The 11,875-nt window shown below is 40.8% G+C and overlaps 1 non-coding gene across 1 annotated transcript; it reads right to left on the bottom strand.

Annotated features, from left to right (window-relative positions):
• Positions 1–11,453: 11,453 nt before the first annotated feature.
• Positions 11,454–11,615, bottom strand: LOC130829589 (U1 spliceosomal RNA). Its single transcript, XR_009047612.1, has one exon. It is a non-coding gene; the product is annotated as a U1 spliceosomal RNA (small nuclear RNA).
• Positions 11,616–11,875: the final 260 nt, after the last annotated feature.

Below are 11,875 nucleotides of genomic sequence, written 5' to 3'. Positions count from 1 at the left end.
TTGCTTTGGAACAGTTTGTTTCCTCTACTTTTACTTGATTGATAGAAGGAAATAATGTATTGCTTACCAAGACATGAGTATTCAAGTCATAAATCTCAATGTAAATTAATAAATAAGTACACTGGTTTCTATTTTTAGGCTTGTGTGCCTTTTATTTTTACAAGAATAAGCCTTCAAGAGTCAATCTCACCTACAAAACAAATGGGCCACATCCTGGACCTAAGTAATTCAATCAAGGCCCTGATTGCTGAGGTCTAAATAGCTCTAGTTGGCATTACCTCTTGGCATTACTCCACTGATGTCTCTGTATGTGTGCAGTGGCAGGTGTATGTGTATATGTCTTTGTAATTATAAGTGTATGTGTTTGGCACCTCAGTTATTCATTCAAAACTGTGAAAGTGCTAAGAATACAGAAGCAAAATAAAACAAAACAAAGTCTCTGTTTCCATAGAGTCGATATGAGAGAAGTGAAGCAATAAGTAAATAAACAAGTACAATATATGGTATATGCCAAATGATGTTAAATGCTATGGAGGAAAAGAACACTGGAATGAAGGATAGAGTTTGATGGGGACAAGGGTGGAAAGGTATAACTTCTTTAAAGTGTGTGGCAGGGATTTCTTCACTGTAAGGGGACACTTGAGAAGGCACCAGCAGATGATAAATAGCCACTGCATAGGGATTAAATGTTTAAGGCATAGGGAATTACAAATATAAATATCTTAAAATGGGAGGATGCTTAGAATTTTCAGGGGATGAAAATAAGGCCAGTGTAGGAGCAAACCAAGAGGAAGAGTAGAAGTGCTAATAGTGGAGGTGCTAATCTATAAAATTTATATAAAACACACACATATATATATATACACATTATATCTGTACATATATATACACACCTATATTTACAGATATACGTATACACATACACTTATATACACATACCTATATTGTGTATATGTTCCAAAATAAACATTAGCAATTGTTGTTATTGTAGGAAATTGTTATTGTAGGAAATTTGGCTTTATTATGAGTGATGCAGGAAATTATCAGAGAAATTTGGACAAAGAGGTTAGCGTACATGATTTACACTTTTACAAGTGTACTTTTGCTGCAGTATTGGGAAGACAGTATTTGGAGGGCAGTGGTAGAAGTAGAAAGATCAGTTAGGAGTCTGCAGTAAGAGTTCAGGTGGAGACTATAGTGACTTACACCAGGGTGGTAGCCATGCAGGTGGTAGCAAGGGGTCAGTATCTAAATAAATGTTTAAAGTAATGCCAAATGGATTTTCTAACAGGATGTGGAATTTGCGAGGCGATTGTGTGTGTGTGTGCACCTGTATGTGTAGGCCCATGCTCTTATACATGCTGATTTCTGGTTATGAGTGTATGTCATTTGGAAGCTGGGCAAGGAGTTTTTACGTTGAGTTTTGTCAATGCCTTTGTTCATCACACAAACTGGCTCAGAATTCTTGCTTTATGAAGGTAATCTGGTCCCTGTTACTCTATCTTGGTCAAAAGTGAGATCTGTATTAACGATTTGATTTAGAGAATATGTAATAAAATTTATGGACCAATGTGATGAATAGAGATTTATTGACTTAGATTTAGAATAATAGGTAGTAAAGAGGCCTTTCTTATTTGTTTAATGTATTGTCAATGCATACGAATATTCCTTGCAGTGTCCAGACCCCATCTATTCCCATTCATGTTACAGAACCATCTAATCATGTATCTTTTGTCAAATATGTCATTCTTGGTTAATGTCATATCTCCCATCACAATAAAAAGGTAGTTGTTATTACAAAAAAAAAAAAATTCTTGCTTTAAAATGAGGATGGTGGATAGGTAGGTAGGAAAATCAGAAAATATCTCTGGAGCATGTTCACGTCCAAACTTTAGCCAAAGGGACATGAAGAGTGATAGCATCTCTTGGGTGCTGATCAGAGGCTTATAAGGTAAGACATTTTCCCGTGAGAGTGATAGCACCAAGACTGGCCTGAGATGTTCCCTTAAGTTGAGGGTTCCCAAGTGGCATCCCCAGTCATGACCGGCATGTGAGTATGGGTCCTCTAAGAGCACAGGCCCTTTGTCAGCAGATGCCTGGGGGTTCCCTAAAATGCTGAACAATGTTTTCCTTTTCCTCTGTCTCATGCCTCCCTCTCTCATCCTCATATCTCAGTCCATACCTATAGGACACTGCAAAGTAGGTGCGCAGTATATGGAATCATAAAAAGGTGAGACTTGGAAAAATTATTTAGTCATCCAGCCCTGCCACATGTTTACATACAGGAGGAAACTGCATATAAAGTTTCTGCCCTGGGTTATACAGTGCATAAGAAAGGGTCAGGGATCTCACTAGCAAAGGTCTTATGCTTCAAATTACTCTGATTGCATTTGATTAGTGACTATATATTTTCTTAATTAAAAATCCACACACACGTACTTATAAGGGTTTTGATTTGTTTTGTTTTGTTTTTCCTGCTTCTGGGTGTGAGAGACTACCTGCAGCATGGATATTTGATGAACAGTGACTGGTCATTCTATGGTATCTATGGGACAACCAGAAATACATTTTTAAATCCAAAGGGAATATATTCCAGGACATGTCACATTCTGCCTCAGTGTCCCTCTTTCTTTAAGATGCTGGTTGGGGTGGAGTTACAGTCAGGCAGTCTACTTCTCCTTTCTTGTCATCTGTCCTGTAAGCCTCCTGTTGGGGACCCAGATAGCAGTCATCACACGGGGCTGAGAACATCTGGCCACACACCCTAAGCCTCAGCCTGACTCAGCATGACTCAGCATGGCTCAGCATGGCTGTGCTGGGGCCAGACTCTGGCCTGTAAGGCTATGCAGACAAAGAAGATAGGGAGCAGGGCCTTGACTCAGACTGGGTCCCAGAAAAAATATCTATGGAAAGGCAGCAATGGAGGTTTAGACAAAAATGAAATATGAATTAAGGGGTGACTGGAGCTTATTTAACTGGAGATGAAGTGGCTGGAGGGGATAGAGGGGCCTGGGCTTGTAGTCAGGACAGTCATTCAGTAAATGTTTTTGGAGCAGTGGCTATGTGCTAGATACTAATTTTAGTGCTTGCATCATAAATAAGAATAAGATATGTATCTTGCCTTCTAGGAGTCCTAATCAAAAACAATAGTTAATTATATGCAATATTACAATATTTTCCATACTTAATAGAGATATATGTGGGGGGGGAAATTATGACTCTCTAAGTGTAGGGATTTTTAAGGGCGTATGTAATGTACTAAAAGATCTTACAGAACTAAAGAAATGTAAGCTGGGCCTTGAGAGATAAATGGATTTTTCATAATAGAGCATACCTGTTCTTCATCGCCCTTTAGGCAAGGTGTATAGAACTAGGTAAAATATAGTGAGGCGGGGTGACTTAACCTTAGAGAGAAGACCCCCGGTGCATGGTCACAGAAAGAGACTTCATCACTCACCACAATAAGCTCTCCCTTCCTCCTCTCTTCTGCATCAGAGGTTTCATAAGCTTATTGGGGTCAGGAAAATTACATAAAGGAATAGGGTGTCTGGGTCCGCAATGAATACAACCCCTTTCCTGGTCAATTAGGGTCATCAATACTTTAGCCAATGTTGCCATGAGGAATTGGGAGGTGCTCAGTGACCCCAACACCACCTACTTCTTATGTAACCTTGGGCAAGTTTCTTAATGTCTCCATGTCTCTGAAATATAGGATGATAATATAACTTAGCTCACAGGGTAAATTATGGAATTTATTTAGTTTATTGTGTAAAGAGACATAGACACAGTATATGATCACTAAGTATTATCTGTTGTTATAATATTACAATAAGTACTTATGAATGTGTTAGAGTCACATCTTACTTCCAAAGGATGATTGGAAATACAGATATTTTAAGTCACTTCTTTTTTTTCTTTCGTTTTTCAATAAAAATTTTACATATGTAAGGTATATAACATGATGGTTTGATACGTATATACACAGCAAAATGATTACTACAGCCAAGTTAATTAACTACCTTTTCCTCACAGCTACCATTTTTAGGGGTGTGATGCGAGCATCTGAGATGTTCTCTCTTAGAAAATTTCCAATATTGTATGTGTATTACTAACTATTGTCATTATGTTGAACATTAGGTCTCCAGACATATTCATTCTACTTAACTGCAACTTTTTTTACTCTTGACCAACATCTTATTTCTCCCACTCCCCATCCAGTAACCCCTGTTCTATTCTCTGCTTCTATGTATTTGACTTTTTTAGATTACACATACAGGTGAGATGGTGCATTTTTTTTTTCCTTTCTGTGTCTGGCATTTCTTGATTTAAATGTTGACACCAGATTCAGTTTATTTTCAAACACAGTTCAGACCTCCCAAAACAATCCTATGGGAGATATTTGGGCAATAGGCCATTTTTTGGCCTACCTGCTGGCTCACCTTGCAACTTCTGGTCTACCTTCTCTCTCTCTGATCCTCCCATGTAGCCATTCCCTTCACTCTCTGTCCCTGTCATAGTGCCCTTCTTCCTTGTCTTCCTTTGACCAGTGAGTGTCTCTGTAGGCAACGTAAGTTCTAGCTTAGAAAGAAAAATATTCATGGCTGATTTTTGAAAAATAGGAAGTAGAAGAGTTCAGCCCAACAAAGAAAATATATAACTTCTATAGGCTTGTTGCTGAGTTCTAGATTCTATCCTGCTTGCAGAGGAGGAAGGCAGTATGAAGCCCAAACTGATTTTGGAGAAGTCAGCATATAAAGCAGAGTTCTGCACCGGTGATATTTGGGAGGACTCTCATTGTCACGTTCTGCAAAAACCAGTGCAGTGAACTTGCAGAACTTCTTTTCATTTTCCGTATTCTTAATTCATCACTGCAGCACTGCCCCTGGCATGGCGTAGTGTCCTCAGTGCTTGGCAGTAATTAAGATGTCACACAGACCTAAATAAACAGATATGCCTGTGTTTTAGACGCAGTGAGTTTCCAAATCTCTGCGGGGTAAAAAGAGAGGCAGTGGGTTAGCCCTGAGGAGTAACTAAAGAATGTAATACACTCTCTTCCTTAACCAAACTTGCTACTTGGCCAAGGGGTCAAGAGGTCATTTGGGTCAATATGGACCTCCAGTGTTCTCAGGGCCCTATACGTAACCTACAATCCAACCATCTCTGTAGTCCAAGCTAGAACCTCTTTCTATTCTGAACTTGTTTCCAAATTTTTTCTTTACTTCTTTCTCCCTGTTGAGGAGGCATGGTCTACAATTATGGCTTGAACCCTAATCTCCAAGGTATACAAGTGGGGAATAGGGGCAATTTAATCTGCTTCTATTTCTTAGGTCCACAGTAGATGTCCCTGTTGGTGCGTTGTTGGAGAAAGAGCACAGTCTTTAGCAGCAGCAGAACTGGGCCCACATCTGAACCTCACTACTTAATAGCTCTGTGAGCTTGGACAGGTCATTTCATCTCTTTGACCCTCAAGTCCCCCACATTCAAAAAGAGGCAGTGTAATGTAGACAGCAGGAGAGCCTGGACCACCTGGGTTTAGATTACAAATTGGCTACTTATTCAAGAAATTTTCTTACCTTTTCTGCACCTTGGTTTCCTCATCAGTTGAGAAACATTAATGGACTTCTGAATATTGGTAGGAGGATAAACTAAGTTAATTCAAATAATGAACTTAAATTGTATCTTAGTATATACTAAATACTCAAGAAATATCACTTATCATTAGCATGACCTACAACATGTTTCATGATATATACTTTACAGAACTACCATATTAAATGAGACTATTTAAATACCCTAAAATAGTACCTGGCATTTAGAAAGATTTCAGGAAGTATTAATTCCCATCCTCTTTTAATTTTCCTTTAGTCTAAATCTCCTCTGTTTCTTCAAGTGTCTTTCCTGTGGTCTTTAGCTCCTTAATCATCTTGTTTCCTGTTCAACTTCTGGTCAGATTCTTAGTGGACCTTTTATGCTTCAGCATCTAGGGTTGTACATGCTCTATGTGGAGTGAGATTTTCTTAAAGTGCAAAGTGGCTGTCAGCTGCCTTCATCGATACCAATGGCTTCAGGTGTCTCAGCCCTAAAGCTAAACCCTGGACTCTGACCACAGTACCTGGGAAGATGGCCCTACTGGTAGAAGGGAAGGCTCCTCTTACACAGCATCTCAGGCCATTGTTAAATGACATATTTGAGACAGTCTCTGTATCTTTGAGTGGTTGGTTGTTATTTTCTAGAACTTACTTGCTGCTTTCAGACCTCTGGTCACTAGGGAACCCATAGCTCTGGCCTGAATGCTGTTACTGGTCCAGACAGTGTGTATCTCTTTTGATCTTCAATAACCCCATAAGATAGATATAATTATTACCCTTATTTTACAGATGTCAAGACTAAGTTCAGAGGAGCCAAGACATTACCCCTCACTGAGCGGATGGAGCCTCACGTGGTGGTAAAATACAGCTATGCTGTGCCTCCCCCACCTTTCCCATGCTCGGCTCTGAAACACAGTCTATCTGCCCTGAGACTCATGGCTCCACCCAGAGCCGCCAACCTGACCTCACCACCTATCTGAGCTCACAGACCTGTAGCCCTTCTGGGCTCTGATAGCTGGCAGCTAGCCTTTGCCCTGCCCTCTCTGTGACCTCTGATAGATGCATCTTGCACCCCAGCTCCCAAAGTCTCCATGGGGACCTCAGGTTTGCTGAGTCAAAATTTGCTAAAGTTCAAGCCCAAAGAAACTCCTGCTCCCAAAGTTATAGTCACGGACTTTTCCATGCCTGCCTCTTTCATCCAGAGCCCTGTTTCTTTGCTTTCCTAGGCCTATCCATCTAATGCTCCTGAACAGTGCAGCAAAGGGCTAGTGAGCAGTAGATCCAGAGTCTGACTTGGGTCCAACAACTAACATTGTCTCATGTGTCTGACATTAGGCAAATGCCTTGACTCTTCTGAGCTTAGTCTTATCATCTAGAAACAGGGATAATAATTGTATCCATCTTATGAAGTTAGTATGAGGTTGGAAGGAAATATGACACATTGTGAAGCAGTAGCTTATTTAATTAGTCTTTAGAATACAAAGAGTCTCGGGGCTTCCCTGGTGGTGCAGTGGTTAAAAATCCACCTACCAATGCAGGGGACACAGGTTTGAGCTCTGGTCCAGGAAGATCCCACATGCCACAGAGCAAATAAGCCCATGAACCACAACTGCTGAGTCTGTGCTCTAGAGCCCGCAAGCCACAACTACTGAGCCCATGTGCCTAGAGCCTGTGCCCCTCAACAAGAATAGCTGCTGCAATAAGAAGCCCATGCACTGCAGTGAAGAGTAGCCCCCTGCTCGCCACAACTAATGAAAGCCCGCGCACAGCAACGAAGACTCAATGCAGTCAATAAATAAAAAATAAATTAATTAATTTAAAAAATATTTTTAAAAAATTTTAAAAAAAGAATATAAAGGGCCTCAATAAATAGTAGTAGATTTGATCATCCATTAATTCTGTCCATCTTCTCCCGCAACTCTCCTACTCACTCTCCATCTCCTTATTCCCCCCACATTCCTCTTCATTCTCTCTTACTTACAGTGATTTCAGGTATTTAGAATGGGATTTGGGGGATAAGCCATTAGCATGTAAAGTATCTGTTGAAGGAGCCATGCTCATCCAATGGATCATGTCAGCAAGTTGCGGGGGGAGGAGGGGGGATCAAGGTCAAGAGCAGGAGCCAAGGAAGGAACCCCAGGCAGCTGGATTCAGGAAACGGAGAGTAGGAAGCTGGGTACCAGTCTCTGGATGCTGGGAGGGTCTCCTCAGAGGGAACTCCTTCAACTAAGGGGGCACAGCCTGGGAAAAAATTTTCTGGATGGAGGTGAGGACATTCTGATAGGACGGACTAAAGAGAGGGGCTCTGGAGGTGTGGAGCAGGGATCCCTGTCACATGAAGGAAACCTGCTCCGTATGGGCACTGGGTCTCTTTCCTGTGCATATCTTATGGGATTCCTGATTTTAGGCCAGGCTTCACAAAGCCCTAAATTCCCAGCAACTGCAGCCCTGAATGGGGAGAAAATATTGTGGTTTTTCACTCTACTTGGAACTCTCTCTTTGCTGTAGTTCCCCATTTGCCTCAACACATCTACTTGATAATTTGATTCATTCAACCAAGAAGTGTGGGGAGAACCTTCTTTCATGTGTGTCCATCATTGTGTACATGATGGGAAGACAGAGAATAAAATGTAACTGCATAAGCCTTCATGGAGCTACGTGAGTGTAGCCATTCATCAACAACTACCTTCTGCTTAGGGTAGGAATCCCCTCTGAAACATCCCTGTTTCATACAGTCATGGTGAAGCACCTTCCCTCATGGGATGCACTCATGGCTTTTCTTCTGAGCCCCTGTTTTTGTTAGACAACATAATATTTACAAAGTTTTTATGTAAATGAAAATCCTTTAATCCTTTGTCACATAGTATAACTCAAATTCCTGTTTCAGAAAATAATTTTTCCATATTGGAGTGTTCACACATTTGTTAAACCCAAATTGCATTCATTGTAACATGTGCTGGTGACATAACAGTGAACCAGAGAGTCATGTCCTTGACTTCACAAAGCTGGCTACTTAAAATGCAGACAGTAATTATAACCACCACCCTTTCTCCACTTTGTATACTCTTCCCTGACTTCAGAGAAATAAGTTAAAAGATATAAGTTATGCAAAATCCTTACTGCAAGGTCTGGCACATTAGTAAGCCTTCAGTAAAAGTTAGTTATTTTATTATTACTGTTATAAATGAGCTGATGTAAAGTGCAGAATATAGTAGTGGTCGGCTGTAGCCAGTTCCACACAATAAAATAGCAAAGGTCTTTAGAGTACTTAGCATATATAAGCCACTACTTTGCATATATTAACTCTCTCAGTGTCAGAACAATCTTATGAGGATGTTAAAACCCCATTTTACAGGTGAGAGAACCGGGTCATACAGCTAGTAAGAGGTGCTGAGTTCAGCCACTCAGGCCATCGGATTCTACAGTCTCTTAACCACTGCTCTCTACCACCTAAGACTTCCCTGCAGTAAATGGTTGAATCTCTGAAGTGAGTTAGTGGAGGTGGCTAAGTGGGGGGTCAAGTTCTTTGCTAGAGGTATGAGAAGAGAGGGAAGAAGGGCATTCTCTCTTCTCTACACATGAGCTGACACACACGTCTAGTACCCAGTGGGCCTGATTAAATAGGATAATTGCCTTGCTGAACGAGAGGTCCTGAGGATGTCTTGCCAGTTGAGAAGTATTGGATTCAATGACAGTCCTGGCTTAAGAGCTGAGGGAGCTTATGAATTTAATCAACAGAAATTCTCTTTTGGAAGACAGGCCATTTATTCTAGAATGCTGTTTACAAAAGAGAAATCTGAAGCTTAGGGAAGGATGGGGACTTTCTCAGTATGATTTAATTTGTTATGGAAATGCCCAGGCTAGGACTTGAAGCTCCTGACTTGCTCTCCAGGGCGCATTCTCTGAGCCCCTGTGCCTTGAACTGTGCTCTTTCTGAGAGAAGGAACAGATAGAATCTAAACTACCTTAGGCAGTTTCCATGCCACAGCCAGGCTAGGTGGGCTCCTGGTTAGTTTTTTAAAAATAAATATGGCATTTGAATACAGAAATAAGCAAACCCTGCTCAGAGGGTGGGAGGGAGAGGCTGCCCATCCTGGGTCCTGGACCTACAGATAGTGTTATCAGAGACCTGACAGGACCCCTCCCGTGACTGGGCCTTGAAGTGAGTCAGCCTAGCACAGGGGCAGGACAGACATATCATTCTGGCCTGGATACTAAGTGGGAGAGAGGAGAAAGGGCTCATAGTCCACAAACTCAGGCTATGACTCTTCTCACCCCAAGAAAAGGAATGACACTCAGAGATCTAAGCACACCCCACATTCCTTTTTCTGTGCCTGAGCTCTTAAAGAACTCTCTGCTCTCAAGGCTGTGGGATGCACTATATGCCATCCCACACGAACCCTCATCTCGCCCCACACCCAATGTGGACCATACCTCTCCTCCCAGGTCCACATGCTTGTCTTTGCACAATAGTAAAGGAATCATTGAAAAATTTATTATTTCAATTTTTTCTTGTTTCTCTTGTTTCAGTGAATTAGTGGGAAAAGTGCATAATTTTTTCCCATAAATTCACAATAGATTTAATGTCACAACATTGTTGTTTGTGTAAATTCACAATAGCTCTTAATTGTTAGTGGCTGGGAAAGTTACATTATGGTGAATAAAAGAGAAAGTCATACAAGTTCAGAAAATAAAAGCTATCAACTCGATGCCTCAGGTTTTTTATCATTAATATAAATATTATAAAACTAGCACAATTATGTGGTAATATATATACAGCACCTTGGCCTATGCCTGACACATTGTAGAAAATCAAGGAAAGGCATTGCTGAATATTTCAGTGACAACCTCCTGACCTGACTGAAGGATAATAACAGTAGCCAATACATAGTTAATGTTCCAAAAAAAGTGACAAGGGCAGGGTTGGGTTGGAGGTCAGGATTTAATTTTTGATAATCAAAAAGAGCTTAAATAAAGAATAGGAGCTTGGGTTGGAAAGAGTAGTCTGAGGTCCTATAGTTCCTGTTTAGCAGTCCTCAGGTAGGAATTTCTGCAAAAAACTAGTGGTCCCAAAAACCACTGCCTGGAGGTAATATTTTTTCTCATACAAAGGTGCAAGTAAGTCCTTTTCCTGTTCCATGAAGTCAGCAGAGAATGACCCTGGCCCACCTTCAGGGTGAGGGAAGGCTTGAGGAGTTTGGGACTATGACTTTGGGAGTTGACATACAGCTCTTTGTCCACCAAGTTTGACTGCCAGTCTACTTCCACGGCTGACACAGTAGGAGAGAGACTGAGTGTGGTGAGAAGCTGGGCTCTTAACAGGGAAAGAGGAGATATTAGTGTCCATTCCCCATTTTTTTTCTTTTTTTAATTGAAGTAGAGTTGATTTACAATATTATATTAGTTTCAGGTGTACAGCATAGTGATTCATTATTTTTACAGATTATACTCCATCAAAATTATTAAAAAATAATACTTATATTTCCATCGTGCTATAATATATGTCCTTGTTGCTAGTCTACTTTATACACAGTACTGTGTATCTCTTAATCCTGTATCCCTAATTTGTCTCCCTTTCTTCTTCCCTTTGGTAACCACTGATTTGTTTTCTATATCTGTGAGTCTGTGTCCATTTTGCATATGTACTCATCTGTATTATTTTTCAGATTCCACATATGTGTGATCCCATACCATTTGTTCCCTGTTAACATGCTCCTGAAACTTTTTAGTCTAATCATCTATGAAGCACAAGTTGTGGATCAAAATTTTTTTGGTTTTCTTTGGAATCTTTTGAGTTTCTTTGACATCAGAGTTTAACATAGGCACTGATGAATTAAACAAGGCCAGGTATCTCAGATCTGAGACCTGGGCTTTCCACCCCCTCCCGCCCACTACCACAAATTATGCAGTCACATTTCCCATATTTGGGGAAATCGCAGGGGTCAACACATCCAGAGTGCAAAGGATGAGCCTCACCCTGGGAAAACCACCTTCTTGATCATGGTATCTCCCCTGCCAGGTAAGTACGAGACCTGGCTTTTGAAACAGAGTAAGGAGACAATCAGGAAGGGAAGCATTTACCTCATCTACCTATTCAACTATCATCTATCTATCTATCTATCTATCTATCTATCATCATATTCATTCATTCATAAATTTAAGCAAAAAGCTTAGCGTGTAGAATAGTATGTAAGTGCTCAGGTCTCCGTGTGTGTGTGTGTGTGTGTGTGTGTGTGTGTGTGTGTGTGTGTTCCGGGTTGAACTAAAGTGGAAGTGCAACTCTGCTG

The sequence above is a fragment of the Hippopotamus amphibius genome, chromosome 9 (genome assembly GCF_030028045.1).
Source record: "Hippopotamus amphibius kiboko isolate mHipAmp2 chromosome 9, mHipAmp2.hap2, whole genome shotgun sequence".
Classification (NCBI taxonomy): Eukaryota; Metazoa; Chordata; class Mammalia; order Artiodactyla; family Hippopotamidae; genus Hippopotamus; species Hippopotamus amphibius.
Note: the sequence above shows the minus strand (reverse complement) of the source record. Positions and strands in the feature narration are given on the sequence as shown.